Source organism: Canis lupus, chromosome 25, assembly GCF_003254725.2.
Source record: "Canis lupus dingo isolate Sandy chromosome 25, ASM325472v2, whole genome shotgun sequence".
Taxonomy (NCBI): domain Eukaryota; kingdom Metazoa; phylum Chordata; class Mammalia; order Carnivora; family Canidae; genus Canis; species Canis lupus.
Genome location: NC_064267.1, coordinates 24,127,512 through 24,150,323, shown reverse-complemented (window position 1 = coordinate 24,150,323; position 22,812 = coordinate 24,127,512). Strand labels below are relative to the sequence as shown.

Below are 22,812 nucleotides of genomic sequence, written 5' to 3'. Positions count from 1 at the left end.
CCTCTGTCGGCTGCTGCCTCGCCTACTGCTGGTGAGGATCACAGAGCTGGTATCCCACCGGTTGTGAAGGAAGCAGGAGGGTGAGTTTCGTGCACGCCGATTTCGCAGGAAGGGATGCCTAGGGTGAGAGTGAGATCGAAATCAAAGCCACGGGGAGCGGAAGGAGGCAGGCTTGTGAGCTACTTCTGAGACTTTGGCTTTGCCCAGAGAACCCGAGCCAGTTGCATGAGGTGTGCTTGCAGGGGACAATAAACTGGTCCCAGGATGCCACAGTAGCCGGAACTGCCTTGCACTGCGGGTCTCCAAAGCGCGGGAAACGTCTCACCTATCCTGCAGCTTTCCAGAAACGCTGTGTCTAACGCCGCGCACGCGGCTCGCAATTTTCTCTTCCACAGCCGCCTTGCGTTCCGTCTGCGCGCGAGTCCCACCCACGTGCCTGGATTTGGAAGAGGAGCTGGCGGTAGGTGCCAGGCGGAGATGATCTGCAGAGGAGGAGGCTTGTGGCGTACGCCTCGTAGAGGGCCGAATCCGTACCCCGGGCTCCGCTTGCCTTTCCTGGATCTGTTGACCCAAGGGAGCCCCTTCCCTCCACCGAGCCCCACTCCTCCGCCCGGACCCTGCACCCCGCATGAGGAGGAGGCACTACCGAGTCTCTACAACGCACGGGACTCTTGGCCTGTCGCAGCCCGCGGATCCCTCGGAGAGAAAGACCGTCCCTGCTCGAGACCCCAGTACCTCCCTTCCTGAAGAAGCTCAGCCGCGCTGGAGGGTTCCCGTGGGGTGGGGACGGTGGGGAGGGGGTGGGGCGGTGGGAGAACGCGGTATTTTTTAACTGTTTCTCGGAAGGGGAGGACGGGAGAGGGGGTAACTGCAGGAGAGGAAGCGGTTGGCATGTTTCCGGAGGACTTACGGCCAGCCTCTGCCCCACGAGCTCGGCCCCTCGAGCTCTGCCCCCACGCGCTCGGCCTCATGAGCTCGACCCCACGCGCTCGGCCCCTCTGCTCTCTGCCCCTGGAGCGCTGTCCCAAGAGCTCTGCCCCTCCCACGAGCTCGGCCCCATGCGCCCTGCCCCTCGAGCTCTGCCCCACGCGCCCTGCCCCCCCGAGCTCGGCCCCACGCGCCCTGCCCCTCGAGCTCTGCCCCACGCGCTCTGCCCCACGCTCTCTGCCCCTCGAGCTCTGCCCCACGCGCCCTGCCCCTCGAGCTCTGCCCCACGAGCACGCTCCGCAGGCGACTGTCTGCCGGGCTCTAAGGGGCCTGTCCCCGCCCGCGGCTGCGGCCCGCCAGGCTAGTGGAAGGTAAAGTGCACCGGGCGGGCGTCTGACTTCCCCGCGCACACACGTGAGACTCCTCTCCCTGCGGTCGCTCCACCCCGCCCGAGTCCGTTCCCTTCGAGGGCCGCGTCCCCCGCCTCTCCCCGAAACGTCACCCCCCTACACGCACGTTCCCTTCAAATTCTCCCGGCATTTGGGCCGCTTTGATGATCAGATGGTAGAGCCCTGATTACAAATTTATTCCCGGCCGCTCCGTCCGTCTTTATCTGCGCTATTAGGGACATCTGGCAGTGATTAGCGCCGCGCCCGCGCCCGGCCGCGCTGCCTATCTCGCCGCGGCGGGGCCCGGGGCCTCGCTGACGTCAGGGCAGACGGCTCGGAGCCATCCCAGCCGAGCTGGGTGTAATCGGCGGCCGCGCGGCCAAGTCCTCCCTGGGCCAGGCCGGCAGCTGGAACGCGCCGCCTGCGTGCGCACGGGGACTTTCTCAATATGTATTTTTAGCCCAGAAGACGTTTTTGTTTTTCTTGTTTGAGGTAAGGCGGGGCCAGTTAAAGTTCCTATTGGCCCCTTCCTCACTTTAAGTTTTCCAACTCGCTGCGCCTGGTGCATTCAGCCGAAAAAGCCTCCCCGGCCGGCCCTGACTGACCTGCGAGCGCTCCTCTAGCCGGGCGCCAGGAGGCTGCTCTCCTACACCAACAGCTGCGGCCCTGGCGGCGGTGCCCGCGCAGGCGAGAGGCAAGGGAGGCGGCTCTTAGCGCGGCCCTTCCCGCGCTAGCCGCCGCTTGGACCCCACAGCCCTACGGCCACAAGGTTGGCCGTTTCTGCCCAGTGAGGAGGCTGGGCAGAAGCTAATTACAGAACGGGCCGTCTCTCCTCCGAGCCTCTGTCTTTGCACCTGCTATTAAAGCCCAATGGATCTAAGGAACAAAGGTTCTAGACCCTCTTCTGCCTACCGTCCCCCTTTCCCCAGTGGGAGTGCCCCTTGGCTGAAAGGAGGATGACTGGCAGCAGCAGCAGCTTGTCCCGCACTATGTCTCAACGCCCAGAGCACAGGCTAGGTACATTTGTATAATTCTGGGACCTGAGGAGAACGTCCCAGACCTCCGACTTTGAGGCCCTGGGGCACTGTCCTGGTCTCTGGGATGAATCCAACTCCAGAACACTTTATGCTGGAGCTTACCACCCTAGTTACCCAAAATTTCCAGAACTTGATAAAATTATAAATTCAGCCCTCATTTCACCCCAACTTTACCAGAAATCTTGATTCAGCAGGTCAGATAGGTAGGAGAAACGAAGTCCTCAATTTTCAAAAGCTCCCCTCCCCCGCCCCCTTTTCCCCGGATTTAGGAACCACTGCCTGAGGCCACACACACCTACTGCAGCTGATTCCACATTCTTGGCACTCAGTCAACCACCACTGTGAAATACTGGACCCTGGGGGTGAGGATGGCTTTATCAAGGATGGTGGAGAGGTAGGGCAAGGCCTGTATTATTTTAAGTCTCTACAGAGAGAGAATTGACCATCCCATGAATCAGTCCTACACCTCCATTTAATTGGGCAAGTCAAGGACTCAAAACAAACCCAGAAAATGCTATTTATTTTCACACAGGTTGCAAAGCCCAAGCTGGTGTTTACAGTGAATTTAGCTAAAAGGGAAAAGAATTCATGGCCCATGATTTGATCTATTTGGGGGAGGGGGGGCAGGGCAGGATATCAAATATAAACAGGAAATCCAGTGGAGAAAATTTCCCAAATGTTCACCCCTTTTCAATTCCTTGAGGCAACTCAGTACACCAGATTCCAAAGTGTCTTCATGTAATCTAGAACGGATGAGGACCATTTCCTCCTAAGTCAGTGAAAATGTCACATTTGAGAGAGCTTGACTCCCTCTTTTACCCACCCTTATCCCCCAGCAGAAGGGGAAGGAAAGTTTGGGGGCGGGGGCTTGGGGCTAGGAAGGAGGGGCCTAGCTGTGCTTTTAGAGTGGGGAGGAGCAGGTAATAGCCGCACAATGTAATTTCCCACAGTGCTGGGAAGTGGCTTCCCCATGATCTTCCTTAATGATGTAGTCTACTCAGGCAGATAAGCAGTTGTCCAGATAACACAGACTCAAAAACAAACGAAACTAACAACAACAAAAACCTACACTGCTTTTGCCTACATTACTTCTTATTAATACTTTCTTGCACATAGCATAAATTATTTTTTTACTTGAATTAGGTAGAAAGAATCCACATGGGCCACATGCCCGGAAAATCGCAGTTTTTATTTCTAAGCAAAGGAGATAGGCTTGCAAGCAGCTAAATGGTTCATATAAAAGATCACAGGGTACTCACCAACCTCCTCCCCAACTAATAAGCCAATTTTCTCAAATAGTATATTTAATGCACAACTAACCATGAACAGCCAGACCCAATCTAATGCTTCCCTGTGACCAGATGGAGTGTTTCAAAATATCTTTCTTTACTGTAGAACCAAATCATCCTGGCGAACAAGTGCTAGAGTCAGGGAGACCTGCAAATTCTTCTGTAAGAAGTGGGGTCATTCGCTGTTCACTTGTTTGCTGCTTCACCAGGTGAAAGGATTTGAAAGAGTTTCTTACTTAGGGACAGAAGTTTTCAACCTTTCTTAAGTAAATTGCCTAGAGAAGAGGCCAAAAAAGACACCATTCTAAATCAAAGTGGCTGTTAATATCCCCTTCCTGAAAAGATGGAAGCCAATGACTACTAAAGCCAGTACGTGGTTGGCTTCTATTTAAAGTGGGTTGCTGTCGCCTTGAGCTGACAGTTTTTTCTTTCGGATAAGGCAGAAACGCAGGAAAGAAAAAAAATGCGTGTTTGTTGCTTTTATTCCTAAAGAAGAAAATGCATCTAAAGTCTGTAACTAGAATTTGGCGGTGAAGAAAAGCTGGTGCGGTTTTAATGGGAGAAAGTGGCCGCCAGGCCGCCTGACCATCGCCTTCGCTTTCCAAATCTGGTTTTCATATTCTCGCTCAGTAATTACCCAAAGCCATAACTGTCTCTGAAATTATTCATTAAAGTCATTTTCAGGGATTCTCACAGGATGACTCTTTTACGTTTATGATCTTCTGAGAGCAATGACATCAGCCTCTGTCTCTTTTCCGCTTTTAATTAATGCGCTGGTCAGAGGAGAGGGGCCCGGCAGTGTCGGTGGGGAGGGGGCGGCCGGGGGAGGGGGGGTGGAATTCGCTGGCCCCTCTGCTCCCGGTGCGGTCAGCTGAGCTCCGGCGCGCAGACATCCTTTGATTAAGGAGGGTATTTCGGGGAGTGCAGGCTGTGCAGAAGATCACGTCTGTGCCCTGTGGTGCTGTCAGCAGTGACAGATCCCAGATGGGGCCGCTACTGTATGGCAGATTGAGTTTCTCAGCAGAAAACTCACCCTCCCTCCTAAACGTCTTCAAAAACCTTCTCCAGATACTACAGGTCGCTTCGTGTGAAACTGAAAAAGCCCATCACCAAAGTCGGTTTTGCGCGCTTGTGTGTATGTCAGGTCCTCCCCCCCGCACACACACACACCCCGCCGCCTCCTTCCTCCTTTTTTCTCGGCGCTTCCTCCTCCTCTGAGCATCTTCGACCACGCTGGGCGACCCCGCTGCCGAGAGCGCAGACCTGACGGGCCTGCTGGTTCCTGCTCGCGCGGACCCACAGCGCCGCGGCGTCGACACGGCTCCGAGGGGCCCCGAAGGCAATCCGGTGGGTAGAAGCACGGCTTCGGGTATGTGGGGCAACGTGGAGCACCTCGCGCAGCTGTGGGGATGGCGGGGGGGGGGGAGTGGATGGAAGCCAGGGCGGAAGCACAGAGCCCCCGCGCTCCGCTCCGCTTTCCCTCCCCAGTTTTCCGCAGCGGAGCGCAGTCCCGCGAGCCTGGGCACCTTCGAGGGGCAGCGCTGAGCCTGCGAAGGGGGGGTATGTGGGCAGGGGAGGTCTGCAGGGATCAGGAAGGGGCTGAGGGCGAGCCCCGGGGCCAGCAGGGGCCCAGCCAGGTCCTGGATGGGCGGACGCGGGATGGGGAAGGTCCTGGCTGAGGCCTCAGCCGGGAAGCTGGACCAGGGCATCTCCAAGGTGTGATGCGGCGCAGCGAGACCCGGCTTTCTCCGTGATAAACATCCGTCCCTTCGCGAGTTGCCAGTCTGGGTCCCGCGTTTCGCATCCCTGGGCACACACGGGTCGGAAACTCCGTTGCAAAAACATTTGGACTTATTTTAAACCTTTATTTAAAAAATAAACAAATGCCGCGTGCCCCTGCTTCCTCGAAGGCAACGGAGATCCGTCCCCTCCTCCCTTCCCTTCCGGAGGGTTCCTAGGCGGGCTCCGGGGGAGCAGTAGGGGCCAGGAGAGCAGGGAGGAACGCAGGACGCTCGAATTCTGCTCCAACGTCTAGATCCTACCGCTCCTGACCCCCCTTGGTCCTCTTAATTATGGAACTTGGAGTGTTCCCACGGCCCTGGCCCGGGGAGAGGGGGCACGAAAGAGAGACAAGGCAGCAAGGACAAAAACCTAGAGTTTTGTTTCCATTTAAACTTAAGTAATTTTTTTTTCTTTCAAAATACTCGTGCAGTCGCCTCCACCTACTCCCACACCCCCTCCCAGTGAGGGCAGTTTGGAGAGCCTTCATTCGGCTTACAAAAGAGCCTCCAGGGACCCGAGAGAAAAAGCTAAAAATACCGCAGACAGGAGGCCCAAGTCCAGGAGGAGGTAGCCGCCTCCCCCAGCCCTGCCCTGCCCTGCCCCGGAGGGGGGCCGGCTGTCGAGTCCCCTCCGTGGAGCCGCGGGCCGAAGCCCGGCCTTGGCTGGGCGCCCTCCCTGCAGCCGCCGGGCCAAATCCTCCTGCTCTTTGCGTCCTGGGCCGCGTATTTTGTAGCCACGCCGGAGTCACCGGTCCAGTCTCTGGTAAAATGAGATGTTACACTATTTCACGCTTTCCATTCCGCCTCCTCTGGAGACTCGGTTTTAAAGACTCACTTTTAAAAAGAAGGTGGGGCTACTGGATCCCACTTTATGGCCACAATATTCTGGTCACGCAAGTACCGTCTCCCAGTTTGTAATGACCTATATGGATGGATGTATACAGTTGTTTGCGGTTCTGGGATACAGGCTGATTTGGGAGAAACCTGTGAACTCCTATTACAGCCCTCTTCCGAAAAAAAAAGAAAGAAAAGAAAAGAAAAGAAAAAAGAAAAGAAAAGAAAAGGAAAGGAAAGGAAAGAAAAAAAAGAAAAGAAAAGAAAAGAAAAAAGAAAAGAAATCTAGCAGTTATTCAATCCCCCACAGTTCCCCCTAGGTTATCAGGTAAAACCACAAAACTCTTTATGTAAAAGCAAAACACACACTGAATTTCAAAACTCCCGCTCGCCCCCTTTATAAGGCAGCTTTTATTTTCACGGCCCACGCTGGATGAAAGTGGTTTATTTTGATTTTTTTCCCCCCTTGTACCCACACGCCTTGTAAAAAGTTCCTGCGCCCCGGCCCGGCCTCCCTCTGATGACCGCAGGGCCTGGCTTCCAGACTGAAGCCCCCGCCGCTCGGTTTTCAAGTCCTCGCCCGCAGCCGCGGTGGAATCGTGACCCCGCCCGAGCGGCGAGCCCCCCGGGGGGACGCCTGGCCGGGCCCGCGCCGGGGCCGGGACCTCCCAAGTGGCGGGCCTGGGAGCCCCGGGCCGCGCGGTCCTCTCCCTCCCTGCCTCCCCCCTCCCTCCCTCCCCTGCGCATTTTGCTCGTTTTCTTCTGGGTTCCACAGCTCGCCTGCACTATGGCGCAGCACTTCTCTTTCCCACTAGTTTTTTTTCCTTTTTCCCTTTTTTGGTTTTTCTCTTGCCCTACGACTCTCGAGCACCTTTTTACCGCTCTCTCCGCGCCTTCACGTTGAAACCCCAGGCCCAGAGAAGCAAAGCGGGGCTTGGTCGGCATCTGGGGGAACGAACCGGGAGCCCCGGGCCCCTGGGCGCCGCGGCGGAGCCGCACCGGGGCGCGCTTCTGCGCAACGTCAGCGCGCTGGGTAATTTACCTTCCCTGGGCGTCTGTCAATATGACTAATTTCCATCGGGGTCAAAATGCCTTTCCCCGGCAGTCCATCTTGGAGCGCTCTCTTACGCAGCAGACCCGGTTAGCTGTTTTGTTTCCAGCCCTAGGAATACAGACCCTTGGGGGCGTCCCTGCCGGGGCAGCTGGACAGGCGAGAGGAACGTACGCGGTGTCGACTGGAGGCAGTTTTCCTGAACTACGGATTAGGATGGGGCATCCGGCGTGCCTTTTAGATCGCATTACCTACCTCGTCCTTGACACCAATGCTTTCTCTAGAAACAGGAAATCAAAAAAGAGAAACAATGAATTGTCCCAGTTTTCCTCTGTCGCGTGTAAATCCCTACGGGGCTAACCATCTTCTCCGCATTTCAGGGTGTGATTTAAACGTAGGGTATGCGCGCGTGTCCTGCTAATCTGGCCTAAGACAGACAATATATCATCCGGGCGGTGTGTTACAGTAATTTCCAAACTGCTGCGACTTCTAGGTGTGAAATCAGTGCTGTGGATGTAAAGATTCTCCGGGACTCGATAGACGCTAACTATGCTGGTTGCATAACTCCGACTCACTTTTTAAGAAATGCGAAGAAGCCAACGTGGCTCTGTAGCTGAGGCAGGGCGGTTCCCTGTCCGCAGCGTTCTCTCCTGCCTGCCCAGGGAACCCAGACGTGGTGAGCACTAGCCTTTGAGAGCATTAAGTCGCATCCCTTGGGTGTTAGGGGAGGTAAACTTCTCCAGTCCAGGAGTGGGGTCCAGCGGAGAGTAAAAGTCTTCAGACAACCCCTTTCCCTGCCATCTAGGCTCAGGCACTGAGGCCCCAACTAAAAATCTTCCTCCAGTTAAATTTTTTAACAAACTTTTGGAAAAAACACGTCTCTCTCCCCCATCCCTCTTCTTAATGGCCTTTAGGCAAGTTAAGTACTTGGACTTGAGGCAATTAGGCACTCCAGTGGAACCCGAAGGAAATAGAAGAACTAAAAAAGTCAAAGCAGAAGCCCTAGGAAGCTGCACAGAGTTTGGTCTCAAGTCACGGTCCCTGAACTCTGCCCTGGGGGCAAGCACTCCGCCCCTGACCCTACCTCTCACCGTGGCCGGCTTCCCCATGTGCAAGCGCGCGCGCGCGCGCGCGCACACACACACACACACACACACACCCTTCTTACCTTCTCTCTCTCTCCTCTGTTGGTGCATTTATGACCTAATGAAAGTGTATCCTTTAGGGAAAAATTCTGTCTATAAAATGTGAAATATGAAGAACCTGTTTGAATATTCCCACTCCAGGCCAGGCCTGATCTTAAAGGTTTTTTTTTAGCATGAACACCTTGACTCCTTCTTTTACTTCCATAATCACTCTGTTATTTTCACTAAAAGAAGAGAATTGATTCTAAGTCCCTATGGAAGGAAAAAATGTCTCCCGCCTGAAGAAGTATCTTTATTTGGGAGAAAGGCATGACTTAGGGAAAAATGATTTCATTTTCTATTCGCTGTCATCTTTGGAAAACCCTGGCACCATATGTTCCAAGTTCTGCAAACAGCTGGGGAAACCAAGGGCTCTTTCAAGTCACTTCCTTTTCCTTCCTGCCCCCCCCCCCCACTTTTCCCTAAATGCCACCTTTTGGAGTTTTACAAACCTTGACCAGTTCTTTCTCCTGGTCTGTTTCCTGAAATCTCTCCTGGTTTCCAATTTAAGAGTATCTCCTTGGAAATCACATAGTTAACCATCAGTTTTTGTGGGAAAAGGTGACTGACATTGCATTTGGGGAGGATTTGTTTATTAACACAAAATTATTCCCCTTATGGTTTTCTATAAACCATACCTTTAAATAAGAGTTTTTATTTTTATTTTTTTTTTTTAAAAATGTTTTGAAAATCTCTACTATTTTTTTTTTAATTTTTTTTAAATTTATTTATGATAGGCACACAGTGAGAGAGAGAGAGGCAGAGACACAGGCAGAGGGAGAAGCAGGCTCCATGCACCGGGAGCCCGACGTGGGATTCGATCCCGGGTCTCCAGGATCGCGCCCTGGGCCAAAGGCAGGCGCCAAACCGCTGCGCCACCCAGGGATCCCTAAATAAGAGTTTTTAAAAGTCCCTTTCATATTGCAATTTGACCTTCGCCCTGAGACCAGTTTAGGTTGTTTACTAGCAGGGACTACGCAACAGGAAAAACTGCAGGAGATGTAAACACTAGTGTCAGCTGAAGAGCTGCATCCTTCAGTAAGGTGGAGTTGTTGGTTTGCATATTTTTTAAAGGGCACAGGAGTTTGAACTTCTAAGTTTTTTTTTGGCATTCAAGGGCCATCTAATGACGGGGGGGGGGGGGCGGCAGAATTGGGTTGGTTGTGTTAACATCACTAAAGGAATTTATACTATCCTCTTTTTTTTGATTTAGGCTTAAAACATTGTTTCCTGAGTTGAATTTGCCTAATAAAAACTTTTGCACCTGGTTAAAGCTTGAGGGAAAGGAGAAGTCCTAGGGCAAAGTGTTTAGCCCACCCTCAGAGGAGTGAAAGGATGTGTGTGGAGGGGGAGCCACTGAGGGGCAGCTGTTTCTAGGGAAGGATCTTGTCCTCCTCATACAAAGGAGGAAAATTGTCCATTTTCAAGTGTCTATTAGGAAACGTCAGTCCTTTTTCAGATGTGTTCTAGTTTAACCTTTGTACTTAGGACTGAGCTCCGCCAGTCCTGCAAGTCTGTGTTCCCAGTAAAACCTGATTTAACTGGAGGAACCGATAGCTTTAAACTGACAAATATTCACATCCGGGGATAAGAAAGGAATATTTGAGGAGGAGAAGAGGAGTGTGCATTTTGCCTCACCTAAAGTTTTATATTTCTGCATAAATCTGCATAAAGTATTATTTTCTAGTCATATTTCTAGCTTATGACCAATTAAGCAAAATAGAAAGTCTATGGTATGTTCTAGATCTCCTCTAGATCCTCCTCCCTGAGATATTATGTCTAAATATATTTAGCATCTAGCATCTCTCATATATACCCTGATCAGATTAATTTCTAATGAATAGGCAGTAATTCTCATGTGTCAGAAACCTACAAAATGTACATGTGAATACATCTGTCCAGGTGCTTCTCCCATTGTTCATTTCTTGAACATCCGTCCTGAGCTTCTGAATGCATAGAAAAGCAAATAGGAATATAATCTCTATGGATCTAAAATGAGAAAAGTTACTCCATTTGTATCCATTTTGCTGGTCTGGAGGGCTTGACAGTGGGGGGAGATCCCTGGAGGCTTTGAAGAACTTTAAAAGAGACTCGCACCAAATACAATCTGGCCAGGGTGTAAGATGCCTCCTGATTGTAATTAAAAGTATCTGGGAAAAGAGAGGGCACATGCAGAACAAACAATTTCTAAAAGCTCCAAACTGGGTTTTTTTTTTTTCTCTGTGGTCGAGTCCAAAGAATAAGGAAGCAAGGAAGAAAAGAAGAAAGAAAAGCAAGCAGAAAAAGTGAGGTTATAACATTCTAGAGTTGTGGGAATGTGGCTCATTTTTTGAGGCAAACTCTTTGAAACACAAATTGGAAAGGACTAAATTGTTATGCATCAAATAAGTCATAAATTTCCTCCTCCTATAAGGGAGGTTTTGCCCCATTCTATCCTGTAGATATTTTGAATGGGTCATACATAAAGGAGAAAGGGATTGGGACATACCTGTGTATTATAAAACGACAGATAAACTTGGCAATATCGTAAGTAAGTGTATGTAGACTCTAGAGACCTTGAATATTTTGCCCTTTACAAGGCAATGAAAGATGAAGGTAAAAGCCAGAGTTGATTGCTCCCTATACAGAGCAGGGGGTACCTTCAGTTATATTGTTGCAGTTCTCAGAGAGGCTCAAAGAGGTCTTGCTGGCTGGCAGTGACTGACCTTGACCATCTTCTATCTAGGAGTCAGATGTGGATGGAGAAGAGGACACCTCTCCACCTCTCGTAAGAAAAGTACCATGCACAGAGCCCCCTGCCAGGGATGGAGTCAGTTCTGCTATCTAGGGTGTTCTGTGACTTCCCGGTACCTGGCCAGAACTGTAGTCACTAAATTGGCTCAAGCCCACATGCTCCTTCTCACCACGCCTTCCCCTGTCCTTGTAAATGGGGCTGGAAGCATCTTCAGCTTTTTTATAAACTACAATCATTACTGTGTGTGTGTGTGTGTGTGTGTGTGTGTGTGTGTGTGTTCAGGGAGAGAACTGCTAAGCATATAAGTGCTAAAAGTTTCTTTTACTTCAGGCTTCTCCTGCCTCTCTCTCATAATAAAACTAGATGCAGTAATAACAAGAAAAGCTCACTGCTAATTCCCTTTATCTCCTTTGAGCAGATTCTTGCCAGTCCCTCTTAAGGACCTACTGCCAGGTTTTAGTCTTAGTGGCTGGGGTTAGCTTTCAGATCACCCACTGTGTTCAGCTGATGCCCTTGTCAGACCAGAGGGCACTAGGTTTGGTAAAAAGTACCCCAAACCCTCTGCCCCCTGAAGCCCTGGAACTGTTCATCAGACTGGAAGCCAAAGGCCCCCATAACTCTAATTAGTGCGTGCATATGTTGGCCAGCCTCTTGGCTGGTTTTATGGGGTTTCACTGGAGGTGCATGAATTGTCCGGGTCAGATGAGGATTAGGGTTCCTAATGAATCATGTGACCATAAGTGGACTTGGATGGTGGCTGTGTTCAGGAGACCTATCCCTGGTGCTCTCTTTCTGCGCCAGGAGAGAAAGACTGGTTTGGGAGGAACTAGGCAAGGAGGACACTGTTAGAAGTTTAAAATGTCCTTTTCATCTGCATCTTGTCACAGAAGATTTACTGGTTATACACACACACACACACACACACACCATTCAGAAGTAAGAAGGAACGTTTTTTTCTTGAAAGTATTGAATTTAAGACTGGAAATAGGCCTTTAGAGTTCATCTGTTCTAACCATTTCTTTCCAGATGAGAAGACTCAGGCCCAAAGATGCTCCTGCTACGCAGCCAGCATGTGCCACTAATTAGTGAAACTGGGAGTGGTGAGTTCCTCTCCTCTGGTTAGATAGTTATTTCCAGGGATCTCTTGTTTAAGATAAAGGCATAAAGAAGGAGGTCGCGGTAAGAACCATTTTTAAGAAAAGAAAAAATGATGTAGAGGATCAGGCAAGAGGAGAGGTAGCCAGAGAAATGACAGTTTGGGGATGGGTTACTTGAGCAGGCCTATCTCCATCATTTCCTGAAAGTCTTTACTCGACTCCAAGACAATTATTAAAGGCTGATGTTTTCACAACACAGATACTTTTCGTCTGTGTGTGTTTAAACCAGTCCAGGAGAATAGATTCTTTTCTCTTGGGGAAAGGGAATGGTGTTTTTTAAAAGGGAAGCAGCTCTCATCAAAAGGCCTCGTGGATCTGGTGACAACACCGACACGCGCTTCGCTTGGAGCCTGGAAACTGTCAGGCGGTGGAGGCGGGGTGGGGGACGCCAGCACTGCGGAGTCCCAAGGTGAGCGCTCGGGTGGGGTGGGGCTGGGGGGAGGGGGGCCTACGCCGGACCAGGGGTAGGGGTGGGGGGGTGGGGGGGGCGCGGCCCCACGCCTTCTCCGGTACCTTTCTGGAGCTCCGGGCAGGCTGCGTCCCTGGAGAAAGGCTGAGGCTCGGCTGCGGAACTGGCGGCGGTTCACAGGGAATCTCTGAGGGAGGAAGGTTGGTACACCCCGCGACTGAGAAGGATGAAATGGGGGAGAAGAGATGGGGGCGGGGGCAGAGAGATTGGATGCTCAGGAAACGGGGCTTCTGGATCTCTGCAGGGAAACAGGGTCCACTCGTAGTGTGGCCGGATCCAGTCCGCTGTCGGGGCTGAAGCTCGTGCTTGGACAGGACGCGCCCCTGGACGCCCGGTGGGGATCCACCAAGGTGGCTCTGAGTTTTGCACAACTTCACGCTTTCAAAAAAGGGTGCTTCCTTTAAATATAATTATTTTGGCGCGAGTCTCGGTGGGATCTGAAGTCGAAGGCTTCCCCAGCCTTCGGCTGTCTTTTCTTACTCCCCGGAAACAAAACTGAACAAAAGGGGATCCCTGGGTGGCGCAGCGGTTTGGCGCCTGCCTTTGGCCCAGGGCGCGATCCTGGTAGACCCGGGATCGAATCCCACATCGGGCTCCCGGTGCATGGAGCCTGCTTCTCCCTCTGCCTGTATCTCTGCGCCTCTCTCTCTCTGTGCCTATCATAAATTAAAAAAAAAAAAAAAAACTGAACAAAATTAAAAGTCAGCCAAGGAAACTAAACAACAGCCCCCACAGGCCATCCCACAACATAGCTGGGGGAGCAATATTCTGGCTTCAGCGCTCAGGTTCGAAATCCGAATAAAAGGAGCCAGCTCTTGGATTACACCCCGGGGACAGCACTTTAATGTAAATGTAAAATATGCTTGTAATAATCACTTGCGAGCCCTGAAGCAGCTCTAGAATCTCTGTTTAATTATGGGGGCATGAGAGGAGAATTACCAGCTAATTAAATCCAATCCTATTTGTAATTCTCCCTCCGCTGCTGCCGACTTTAAAATGCGAAATTGCTTTTTAAACGTGCCTGCGTATGAATTTCTTAACACACGTGAAAACTGAAGGAGAAGCATGGGGGTAAGGGGCGGGGGAGACAGAAAGGAAGCAGGCGGAGACAGCAGGCGGCTGGGCCGCAGCGACGGGGTACCACGAGGACTCGCCACCGGCCCGGCCCGCGCTCTGCGTTTAGCCACGAACGAAGCCATTTCCTGTCTTCGCAGAGGTTTCGACCTCCACTTTCCCGCTAGTGGGATTTCTCTCGGCTCCTGGCCGTCGCCCCAAGGAAAGCCCCGGAGCGCGGAGGAGGCCCCGCGGCCCGAGGCCCGTGCGCCCCCCGCGGCCCGTGCGCCCCCCGAGTCCCGTGCGCCCCCCGCGGCCCGTGCGCCCCTCCGCCCCCTCCGCCCCCCCCCTCCCTGTGCGCCCCGCGGCCTCGCACCGCCCAGGAGCGGGTTCCGGCCGACGCCGGGGAGCGGCGCGGGGAGGAAGTGAGCTCACGGGGGAAAGCAGGAAAGAGGCTGGGGCCGGCCGCCGCCAGGCCCGAGGCTCAGCGCTGCGGCGCGCGGAGCCGGGGCGGGAGGAGGAGTCCCCGCGAGTCGGTCCGACCGCCGGCGCCCGGGGAGCAGGCCGGGGGGCCAAGGCCGGCTTTTCCAAGCTCCGGGGCCGCGGGCCACCACTCCGCGTGGAGCCACGCCTCCTGTCCTTCCCGCTCCCTGGAGGAGGAGGTTCAGGCCTCCTGGACAGAAACCTGAGGCTGGAGACTTAGGGCTCTCTGCAGGCGGACGAGCCCCCTGCCCCCCCCCCCAGTCCCTCCCGCGGCGGGAGCCTCTGCCTCGGTCTGCCCTGCGCTCTTCCACATCCCCCCCTCCCCCCCTAACCTCTTATTTCATCAGCGCCCCTCTCAAAATCACGTCCTAGAACTCTGATTTACGATTAGAACGTCGCCTGACTTCATGAGAAAACCAGGGTGACCTCGGCCACCCACCCTTGACACGCCGCAGTACTGGGGAATTAGAATAATATTCCGGGGGTCTGTTCCAAATCGGGTACCGTCGGCAGCCAACTACACGGTCACCCAACTGCTCCTGGGTGGGGAGGCAGCCTGGTCTGGGGAAACGTTCCCAAGGGGAGCCCGGCCACCTCTCCCGGCAGCAGGCCCTGAATGCAGAAAATAGGAGCCTGCAGCTACCCGCGTTTCCAAACTGACGGTGCGCCCGACAAATGCGGTGGCACCTGTTCCCAGGGGAAGCATAGGCTCCTCGGCCTCCCGAACGCGAGCGCGCTGCTCCAGCCGGGCCCGCCCTGCCAGCGGAGTCGTTACTTGGTGGTGGCGGAGAGGGTTCTCATCTGAAGACACCTGGCGACCGTCCAGAGCCCGACTCCGGGCGGAGTGGGAGCTGAGAGGTCGTTTTACGCTGTCCTGGGGAGACCCTGGTCCCAGGCCTTCTCTGGTGCCTTCCTGGAGGGCCCTGCCATCGCCCCAGGACAAGTCGCTTGGGCACCAACCTACTGCGGGGCACGGCCGGTGGTCTGTCTCCCCCTGTTGCCGGTCTGTGGTTTGGGCGTCCTGCAATTAGGGATCGCTGAGGCCTGGGAGGTAGGAGAGTCTGAACCCCTCTGTGTGCCGGGGTCGGGGAGTGTTGTCAGACTCCGAGGAGGGGTCCTTGTCTTCAGGACCCAGTTGGGAGACGCTTGCCAGGCTTGTGCCTCCTCGATCTGTGACCAATCGATTGGAGAAATTTCCATCAACTAGGACCTTTCCATTTCACATCCGCTCATACCCCCTGCAGAAAGCATACCTCTTGTCATCTTTATGCAGTGAGTTAATAGGTTGTTTCATAAAATTAGTAAAAAAAAAAAAAAAAAAAAGGTAAAAAGTCAGTCTTTATCGGTACCTTTAGTAGGGAGGTAGTGAGGTTCCAAGAGGCTGCCTAGCGTCGACCTCCTTGGCCAAGACCGGAGAGCCTACAAGGCTTTACTGGAGTTTCTCCCCAGTGCTGCCAGCTTAGCCCCCAGTACCCCCACCTCTTCCGTAGTAAGTAGTCTTTGTGTTCACCGCCCCCTCGTTGGGTCCTTAATTCCATCAGTGGCCCCAGGCCAGTAGCAGCGCCTCCTAGTGCCAGACGGGAGGCAGCAGGGACTCTGAGCTTCCCAGGCCAGGCGGTGGAGGGGGCCTCGCTGCCTGCTTTGGAAACTTTCCATTTTCCCACACTATTTCACATTCATATTACTTTTCACACCCTGTTAGGCAGTAATAGCACTGAACCTACTGAATACTTCCATGCACCAAGCCAGCTCTCCCACTACAGCTCCAGATCATTCATCCACCTCCTGGTGATGGGAATGAACATTGCTCTCTAGTCCTGTGGGGGTAGTTGGCTTCTCTTCTCTCTGGGATCTACATCCACACTGTAGTAAGGTGGTGCTGGTGGTGGCCACTGGTTGAGGGTCCTCAGGTGTGGCGGGGGTGGTTGGAGCAGGTGGTGGAGATTTGGGGACTCTTTTGGCTTTTGGTCATTTTATGAGGCTAGATTGGTAATTTTTAAAGAACAAGGCCTGCCTGTAGGCCTTAAGCAAGGAGTAAAGCCTGGCCTACATCATAAGCACCACCTCTTGGCTTTGGGTTCTGGAGCGCCAATCCCAATGGTAGCACTTGGGCATTGATGGATTCTGAGACAGCAAATCACCATGCTTCCCCCACCCCCTCTGGCAGCCATGCAGCAGCTCTGAGAATCCGGGGGCTGCTCCATACATCTGGGCCTCGGGTGGAGTGGGGGCAATTAAATTAGACCCCTGTGCCCAGTCAGGTTTAATGATCTCTGGGGAGGAGAGGACAAAGTAGCAAGGCTGCTGTGGGAAAGCCACCCGTCTCTGTATCAAGAATTGCTTGCCCTTTGGCTGTCAAATGAAGTTGAGTCACTCACACGTGGACCTAAACAGCAAGATATTTTAAGAGTTCAGTTAAAACAGACTGGGCCCAATTTGGTGTACTAGGCACTGCAGTCCTGGCACTTGCCTAAGCTTGGGCCTAGGCTCCTTGAAGATGCTGTGAAGGTGAGGAGGGGCTGAGAGCTCCCCACCACAACAATACTGGGCCTGGTGGCCATGGGGCTTAACCTGAGAAGTCAGGGAAGTTAAGGGTGGTCGTCTGCTGCTCTTCCAAGACTTCTCCTCAGTTCTTCCATCAAGAAAAGAGGAATAGGGGCACCTGGCTGGCTCAGTTCATAGAGCATGTGATTCTTGATCTCCAAGTAGCAAGTTCAAGTCCTACCTTGGGTCTAGAGCTTACTTAATAATTTTTTTTTTAATAAAGAGAAGTAAAATCTGCCTGCCCCTACTTCCAGAACAAAGGAGAAAGAACTACTTTTAATGAGAGCCTATTAAGTGTCAAGCATTTTACAGGCTCTATAATGTTTAATCTTCACAAACCATAAGGGAAGTTTTTCCAAACCTTGTGTGCCTGCAGGGAAACTGAGGTGCAGAGAGGGGAGACCTGAGCAGAGCCATAGGTCTGTGCATCCAAACTAAACTCCAGGCTTCCTTACGACCATGCTCTTACTTCTAGCAATGTCCTGAGAGTTGATGACACACCAAAAGATCCTGCAGCCTGGGTGAGGTCTCTTGTTGTCCTTTAAGAGAGAGATGCTCTGCCTTCCATGAGCCTCTAACACATATTCCTAGAGAGTGATTTAACTGGTAGAAAATCTGGTTCTAAGGACTTGAAGCTTTGAACACCATTTTAAGCTGCAGCACCTTTGTACCTATTCCTCCAAAATATTCACGAGAAAATCAAAGTTACCAGGAATCTCTTACTTAACCAGAGGAGCCCAGAGTCTGCCACACACATGTCCCTTACTGTCACTTTTCTTGTCCCATCACTCCAGGGTTGAGATTTAAACTCACTGGACCTCAGTGTATGTTCATACCACTAACATCTAAACTTCAGCCTGGGGCTTTGAAGCCTGGGGAACCCAAGGAAGGAATTAACTTGGTTCCTAACTTCCAAATGCCACTTCAGACCTTCCTCCACTTGTCAGGACCAGAGTTTGTTGACTGAGCAAAAGAGAACACCTACCCTTAAGCCGGGGGAGGACTGAGTGTGGGCTCTGGAAATACAGGGTTCAACTTTTGGCAGTGAAACCCCAGGAGCTCCACTACTTGAATGTTCTTATTGGCATATCTACCTTCCAGCACTTGTTCAGTAGTTCCTTCTTGGTATAACCGGACTTTTCATCTACAGAGAAACTGTCTGGCCACTACTTGCTCACACTCTTGAGAAAGTGCCTTCGATTTTGGATTTGAGGCATTTGCAGAAGGCAGGAGGGGTGAGACAAAACAGGCAAAGCCTGGAAGCAAGGAAGGAAAGTGCCTGTGCGTGGGGTGGGGGGGAGGGGCAGAGGGGCAGTTGTGGTTTGGGAGTTGCTTAGGGAAACTTTCTCTGTTTTCTCTTCAACACAGACGCAGGATCCTAGTCTAGATCCTCTCCATTGTCTATTTACTTCACAATTTTCCTTCTTCTTTACTGATGCTGGGCCTAAGGAAAATTAGGGAGCCAGATGCCCACATTCTTCTCTTTTGGTCAGTTGCTGCATGGGGCACAGACTCCAGGTGGGTATTTAGGACCAATTGTTTTAAAGAGTCCTTAAAGCTATATTCCTGTTGAGCCCTCTGTTCCCTTTGGGCATGGAAGGGAATTTCTGGTTAATCTAAGACCTCTGGACCCTAATTGTCCCTGGAGCAGTGTTCCAAACTTGGAGGCAGCTAAATGAGTGGTCATTTAATAGGATTAAGATAAAAACCTATCCCCATATATTAATTCAGTTTATAGTCATCGTGGAGGGAGAGGAAGAGACTATGGTGATTTCCTAAATGCCAACTAGCTAAGTCTCTCTGCCTACCCCCCCTGCCCTAGTTTTATTTTACAACTATTTTTTAAAGGTTTATTTATTTGAGGGGGAGAGAGAATCCAACATGAGCAGGTGGGGAGGGACAGAGAGACAAAAAGACTCCCTCCTGATGTGGAGCTCAGATCCAAGGACCCTGGGATCATGACCTGAGCTGAGGGCAGCCACTTAACTGACTGAGCCACTCAGGTGCCCTATTTCACAATTATTGATTATCTTATTCAGAGGTGACAACAAGGTAGACAATAGACAAGTAAAAATCAAGTTAAGAAAGCTGTACTGCATTCATGTCTTTCTCCTCTATCATACTCTGCCATAGTTTCTTTTGCTGCTTATGGCTGGTGGCACCCCACTGGACTTTAGGAACACCAAGTGGAAGAGCTGATCACAAGACTAGGATTAGGTTGCCAATTTGAATTGAACTTGGTTTTAGAATGGCATGACTCAGGTATAAAATCTCCTCTCTTCTCAGACACTGACTGTCTGAAAACTCTAAAAAAAAAAAAAAAAATCAGTAAATTCAAGAGAGAAAAGAACAAAAAACTGTAGGAAGAGAGAGGAAGAAAAAGGAAAATACCTGTACACAAAACTGGAAAGGCATTTGGAAATTCTCCCTGAATTTCTGAGGACTGAAGCTAAAGCTTGTTTGTCTCCCGTGGGTTTCTCAAACCCAGTTCTCTTGTTCAGTATCTCTGGGGGCTGGGGGGGTTGCCTGGGAAGGGCACATTCAAGTGGGTTTGGTCTCAGGCAGGGCTCTACCCAACTGCAGTGGGTAGGGACAGCTGGAGGTAGCAGGGAGGAATGAGGTAAGAAAAGCCCTGGCAGGTGTGGCTTAAGTCAGGCGGAGGTCTTCCTCCATCCATATGGAGGGACACCAGCATCCACCACCCCCAGGGGAGCCTCAGGGCTCCAGTCCATCCTGGTGACTTGAGCTCTACTTACAGTTATTAATGGTCAGACTGATTTTAAGCCAAGACCAAAAAGAAATGGATCCAAATGAGGAAACTAGGGCAGCTCAGATTCTGCACGCTGGCTGCAAGCAAGGGATTGCACCAGTGACCAAGTCCATAGCTGCTGCTTCAGCATCCACTCCATGCCAGGCAAAGAGGTGCATGCGGGTGGGCTCTGAGGTCCAGAGTGTGTAGTTGTATAGTGCTGTAAGGGTTATAGGAAAAAAACTAGAATATTTGCACTTCTGGTTGGCAGAAAATGGGAGGCACTCCTGGAGTACTTAAGAAGACTTACTATCCCTACTTCCTCCCCAGCAACAGGTTTAAGGTAAGTCTCTCCTTTGCTAGGAATGACCAACCCTGGCCCCAGAATCCATCAGGAGTTTGGTCAGATCAGGGACTCTTGGAGAATTAGGTCTCCAAGATCCCGCTTGACCTTCCTGTCAGAGGCAAGTGCTTAGTGCATTTCATGGCCAGGTACACCAGGGTTGGGTTCAGGTTGAGATCACTGGTTTTGTGATCTCAAGCTAGCACCTTGGCCTCACCAAGTTTGTTTCTGCCTTTGCAAAACCGGGACATTTGCCCAGTAAAGATTTGGAAAGTGCTGTTCCTAGCCCTGATGATCCTCATCATTGTGCATTTGTTTATTCATCTTTGGGGGGGGAAAGACTCCTTTTCTTTATAGAAACTCCAGAAATGTAACAAAACGTCCAGCTTCCTCTCCCACCGGGAGGTATGGCTTGCTAGGCTGATCATCTCCCTCCCCCATAGCTACTACCAACTCTGCAAATTCCAGATCCTTCCCTTTGCATCTCACCAGTGCATTCTCCAACTTGCCCCTTTTTATGTTCTCCTCTGACCCCCCGGTGGCAAGGTTTGATTTTTGCATTCTTACTATTTTGGTTAGTTGTTATCCTCCAAGCTGCACTTCTGGGAAGCCCATATTCCACTGACCCCAAGGATGGTCCCTCAAAGCAGGCCAAAACTCATGCAAAAATTCAGACCCCTGATGCCAGTGGAACACAGCTTCCTATGTACTACCTGGCGGCCAGTCCACATGTGCCTGACTAGGAGTTCCAGGAGTGGGAACAATGTGAGGACTAGCTGGCCATGCAGGATCCTTTGCTAGGATGTACCCAGGGATTTGAGCTATGAAAAACCTCTTGGGTCTCAGCCCCATCACCCCTCCTCCCAAGCCTTTTGCCCAGGCTTAGGAAGGTTCAAGGTTAGTGTGTCTGGGCCTTTCTCAATACTCAGTGCCTCCCAGGGAGTCTTGAAGAACTTGTGGGCTTCCTTTCCTTTTTTTTTTTTTTTTCCTTATATTTCCATAGGAGTCAGGCACTAATTATGGAAGATGGCCTTGAAGAAACTTGGCTGTTTTGGCCTGAGGACCCTGGGGCCCAGTAAGGTGCTTGGGACTTTACATAGAAAAAATGCTGTTTAGTTTGCACCATCTGGGTGGGGTCTGGAACAAACAGATTGGTGGCTGGTAGTGGGGAGGGGGCACCTAGATTTCTCATTCAAAAAGGGGGGCCTCGATGTCACCCTGCAGTTGACAGCTGGGTGGCACCTGTCCAACCCAGTTGCTGTCAGCCAGCACCACCGTTCAACTGGGACCAAAAAATATCTCTTAAACTTGCAGATTTGGAGAGAGAAAGAGGAAGGTAGCCAGGCAACGGAATTGCAGAAAACATCCTCTCAGTCATACGAACTTTATTGTAGATCAGGAAGTTATCTAACAGCTGCCAAAACTCTTCTGACTCCAGTGCTCCAAATGGTGACTGTTTCTCACACCTCACCATTGGGTACTCATTCTGCTGCCTTGGGGGTTATTCAGATTTCCCCTTCCCTTTCAGATTGGATCTACCCCCACCTGCCTGGCTGCATTTGGAGATGATTTCCTTTTTTCCATTCAGGAGACCATGTGGCTCCCATACTTACCTGGGCTGGCAGTTTCTCCACCCACCCTCCTTAAAGGGAATTCCAAATCTCTTGAGGGGGAAAAGCCAGGTTGAGCAAGGGTCAGAAAAAGGAAGCCTTGCCTGAAGTCCAAGCATACATTATTATATTCTTCTCCGGTGCCTTTGATTCATTCCAGAAAATAAAGTGCAGCAGCAGAAGTAACTTTAATGGGCAACCTCCTTTTCTTCCACTAATTCCCAGTCCTGAGTCAGGCTCATGAGCCAGAATCTTGGGCCCTTGGAACCCCTGAAGGGTCTGGTAAAAGGATATTGAGCACGGGGGCGCCTGGGTGGCTCAGCAGTTGAGCATCTGCCTTCGGCTCAGGGTGTGATCCCAGTCCGGGGATCGAGTCGCCCACGGAGCTCCCTGTGAGGAGCCTGCTTCTCCCTCTGCCTGTGTCTCTCATGAATAAATAAAATCTTAAAAAAAAAAAAAAAAGATACTGAGCTCACAGTAGGAGCTGAGACACTTGATCCTGGTTGACGAAACGTATGCTTCGAAGAAAAGGGGGCAATTATTTGAGAGCAAGTGTAAGTAAAGGCGCGGGCGCGTGTGCTTCCTGTGCCTTGTCAATTAGTCTCAGGCTCACATACGAGATTACCTCAAGGATGTGCTCCCACTTCTCAGCCCGGCGCCCCAACGCGAGCCGGCTCCTCCGGGATATCGAGGGAGCCCCCTCCAGCTGACCCATTTGCAGACGTGGCATCAGTGGCCTCTGCGTCCAGTGCTCTTTTCCTCACCCTCGAGGGTCAAGGTGAGCTGAGCCCACCCGACGGAGTCAGACTCAATCCAGATGACCAGGCCGCAGAGAGGCCATTCCTCAGGCACGCGGAGCCCCAGCGACCACGGGTGGGACGGGGATGCTGAGGCGCGCGCTCTGGGCCCCGCTTCGGGAATCCCTTTCTCTGGTCGGCGGAGCGCAGATGTGGATGTGCTCGGGCACTGGGGCTGGACTGCGACCCCTTAGGGGGGCCCTGCCCCCCCCTCCCCCGGGGCTGTGACCGGCCGCCGTCGTCGCTCTTCTCTTCCGGCGCTCACTCTCCCCTCAGCGGCCGGTCACCATCCATCGGCGGCGTGGAGAGCAGCCGCGTGGCTCGCACCCCGGAAGCGCTTACCGAGACCCGGAAGCAGCGGTGCGCGGACGCCGCTCCCGC

At 52.1% G+C, this 22,812-nt stretch overlaps 1 long non-coding RNA gene across 3 annotated transcripts; it reads left to right on the top strand.

Moving 5' to 3' along the window:
• The first annotated feature begins 820 nt into the window (after positions 1 to 820).
• On the top strand, positions 821 to 22,100 carry LOC112669625 (uncharacterized). Of its 3 annotated transcripts, XR_007405991.1 has the most exons (7): positions 821 to 4,989; positions 7,802 to 7,984; positions 11,218 to 11,259; positions 12,253 to 12,792; positions 18,301 to 18,450; positions 19,953 to 20,024; positions 21,028 to 22,100. It is a non-coding gene; the product is annotated as an uncharacterized LOC112669625 (long non-coding RNA). The 3 variants fall into 3 exon arrangements; XR_004817774.2 differs by lacking the exons at positions 18,301 to 18,450; positions 19,953 to 20,024; positions 21,028 to 22,100 and adding exons at positions 12,907 to 12,992; positions 13,097 to 13,868; XR_004817776.2 differs by lacking the exons at positions 7,802 to 7,984; positions 11,218 to 11,259; positions 18,301 to 18,450; positions 19,953 to 20,024; positions 21,028 to 22,100 and adding exons at positions 12,907 to 12,992; positions 13,097 to 13,868.
• Positions 22,101 to 22,812: the final 712 nt, after the last annotated feature.